The sequence below is a fragment of the Apium graveolens genome, chromosome 9 (genome assembly GCF_009905375.1).
Source record: "Apium graveolens cultivar Ventura chromosome 9, ASM990537v1, whole genome shotgun sequence".
In the NCBI taxonomy this organism is placed as follows: Eukaryota; Viridiplantae; Streptophyta; class Magnoliopsida; order Apiales; family Apiaceae; genus Apium; species Apium graveolens.
The window spans coordinates 24,929,543-24,933,136 of record NC_133655.1 but is presented as its reverse complement, the minus strand read 5'-3'; the positions used below and the strand labels follow the sequence as shown (position 1 = coordinate 24,933,136).

The 3,594-nt window shown below is 29.8% G+C and overlaps 1 non-coding gene across 1 annotated transcript; it reads left to right on the top strand.

Moving 5' to 3' along the window:
• The first annotated feature begins 3,169 nt into the window (after positions 1-3,169).
• On the top strand, positions 3,170-3,360 carry LOC141687604 (U2 spliceosomal RNA). Its single transcript, XR_012561095.1, has one exon. It is a non-coding gene; the product is annotated as a U2 spliceosomal RNA (small nuclear RNA).
• Positions 3,361-3,594: the final 234 nt, after the last annotated feature.

The window sequence follows — 3,594 nt, the reverse complement described above, 5'->3', positions numbered from 1 at the left end:
TGAGGCAGCCAATTTAGGAGATTCCTCCTCAGCCTTAAGAGCAACTGTCCTTATTTCTTCCATGCCTCTTGCTCCTTTGATCCATCTCAAGTTCATAAGTCTTGAGCGTACCATAAATTTTATCAAGAGTAGTTTCAGTAAGGTCACAGTTGTCTCTTATGGTAGTAGACTTCAAATCCCAATTTTCAGGAAGAGCTAAAAGGAATTTACCTTAATTGACAAATTGATTGAACAACTCTCTTCAATTAAATTCCTCTTTCTCCAAAATCACTTGAAGTTAAACACCCCCGTAATCTTCCCTTTATCTTCAAATAACCCTTCTAGTAAACCTTGATCTCTCTTCTAAATTAGTATATATACATATTAATACTTATATTTTTAGTGCTTGTAAAAATGGATCAAGTCCCCTCAACCCACTTATTTATAATCCTTAATTATTCATAAAAAAATAATCTAGGATATTCTAGAGAATGTTTTTAAAAATATCTTCATTAATTTACTATTTATCTCAAAAAATATTTTAGGTTGTAGATTTTTCCTTATAAAAGATCTTAGATTCTAGATTTTTTCCTTACAAAATATCTTCAAATATTTTATTATTAAATTTCTAAAATATCTCTTCCCCCAAAATATCTTTATTAGTTTGTTATTTATTTATAAAATATCTACATCCTATTCATAACAATATAATTATCTCTCTCTATATTCTTCCATTCAAAATATCTTGTATAAAATTAGAATATTTTATATCTTAATATTAGAGTTGTAAAAATATCTTTTCTCTAAAATTCTACTTAGAAAATATAAAAAAATTAATCAAGTATACTATAAAATTTAGAAATATTTATTCTAAAACATTTTCATTGGAAAGCATTTATTAAAAATGACAATTCTTCTAAATATATTTTATTTAAAAAAATGTCCGCTTTAGAGCTCGAAAAAAAATTAAATATTTTATTTTTATACTTTCCATCAATATTTCCCAACGATAACGAATCTGAGATTATTATTATTATTATTATTATTATTATTATTTTCTGCTCCAACTAGAATTTCATTATTTCTAAAATATCTCTTGCTTAAAATAATTATTATCATACACATATCGCTAATATCCCGCTGATCTAGATTTTAAACTTCAAAATCGCCCTCAATTATTTGAGAGCTTAATTTGCTTGCTATTTTATGGTCATTTTTTCAATTTTATTATTTATGAATAATTTCACTCAATATAAATATTTATTTATTTTATTTATAACTCTAATTGTCTTAATAATCGCTATGGTTTGATATTTAATTCGCTACTTAAATATCTGATGCATCAATTCTAAATCTTATTTAATTATATTAAGATCAATACCAAAAATTTTTTAAAAAAAGATCTGATTTTACATGTCACATTTATATAAAGTAGGAAAAAATAAAGTATGGTTGTTACAATGTATTAATCTCATTAATCTATAGAAACTTAAAGCTGTATTTCATTTTCTATAAAGAAATGGTTTTAATTTTTTCAATCATAAATTTTTAATTTTAATATAAATATGAAAATACTTCTTTAACTTGATATCCTAGTAAACTATTTAAATATTATTAAAATATAAATAAATCATTTATCTGATATATTTTTACTTTCTAAGACTAATTTATGAATTCTTTATTCAAATTAATTATTTTTAAAGATAAATTTAATAATTGGATAAAAATTAAAAATTTCTTTATCCAGACATCTATGACAACAGAACCTCTGTGGGGTTGCGATAGGGACCACATCTATGTGAATACCATAGATTTATTGAGCTATAGTAACATGTCTCTATGCCTATAGTAACACCAAAATCGGAGTGTTGTGATAGGACCATAATTTCATACCTATTGCAACATTTTTTAAGGCAACACCAGACATAAACGTGCAATTAGGCCATCTATGGCGTACTGAGTATGGGCCTAGGATGAGTCAGAAAGCCAGAAGAATTCCAGTATGGGTCAAGGGGAGCCAGACCACACAATCAGGAGGCAGAAACGGATAGGTGTCGAGCCCGATGTGTGAAGGGGGGGATTGTTTGGAGTTGTCCCCCATTATTTGTGGAAGGGACAGATTGCTAAAATATAAGTAGTCGGTTAACTCCATTAGCATGAGGCCTTTTGGGACATGCCCAAAAATAAATCCGCGCGTGTTCGGCCCAGAGCAGACAACATCATACTAATGTGGAGTTGAGACTGCTCGGCAAGCCCAACAAGTGGTATCAGAGCTTCAGGTTGTAACGATCCAGAACAATCTCAGTTGGGCTTCCAGATGGACCTAGGAAAAGGCAGATGGGCTAATCCAGTATGGGCTCAAGAAAAAGGCAGGGAGGAGATTGTTAGGAGTTATCCCACATCGGTTGTGGGAGGGACAAATTGCAAGCATATAAGCAGACGGTTAATTCCATTGGTATGAGACATTTTGAGAGTTACCCAAAAACAAACCCGTGAGGGCTCGGCCCAAAGCGGACAATATCATACTAATGTGGAGTTAAAGCTTTTCATAAATCCCAACAGAAGATGTTATTGAGCTAAAATTGCATGTTCCAGTAACCAAATCGAAACTCCAATCAAGCAGATTCTAGGCTCGGAATCACTAAAAGAGGTAAAAAAATAAACTCATTCTAGGGTTCCTACTTTGAATTTGAGGTTTGATTTGCAGGCATTTTTCATGAAATTTGATATTATAGGTAGCTTTTGCTTGTTATTTGCAGTCGATTCATGTATTTATTTGTAGGTTTGGACTACGAAATCGAAGGATCTGGCGATTTTCTTTTTGGAGATCAGAAATTTCCGATTTTACCCCTGATGTAAAAGTTAAAAATGGCCCAGGGAGTGCAAAACAAAGAAAAATTTAAAGTTAAAGGTGCAACTTGCAAGAAAACAAAATATAGACCTGAATCGAAAAACGCCCAAAGAAATGGGTTACAAAGTGCCAATTACTCTTTAATATATATTTATTTGATAAAAATATAAAATCACTTTATTTGCTAAAAAATTTAAAAGGAATGCATGTATGTGACTTCTAACAGTATCTTCAACATATTATACTATTTTTAATAATTTACTTATACCCACATCGAGGGTATCAGGAATCAAATAGGAAGAAATTGTAATAAAACAAAGGCTCGTATGCCTTTGTTTGGTGGCTCTTCCCGTTGGTCAAATCAAAATATAGTATATGTTCTTATCAGTTTAATATCTTATCTGTGGACCAATGGTTCACGTGATATTAAAATTATTTTTTCAAGGATGGATACCTTTGATAACTATGTTATTGTGGTGTTGAAGTGTCGCTCATGTGTTGCACTATAACTGGAGCTTGGCGCACCTAATATAAATAAGTTGAAGTTTTAACAATAAATTTACTGTTTACTATGGTTCGTCTTTTAAAAAAAAATTGTGATAATCTTTTAAACAATACTCTAAAACTTATTGACAATTTACTTGACTACTCAATTAGTAATAAATTTTCAATTGAAGGAATTATTGATTAAAACTTAAATTATGATTTAACCTTATAAATAATTTACCTAAATTATAAGTAACTTTTGATGCACTGAAAGTTTC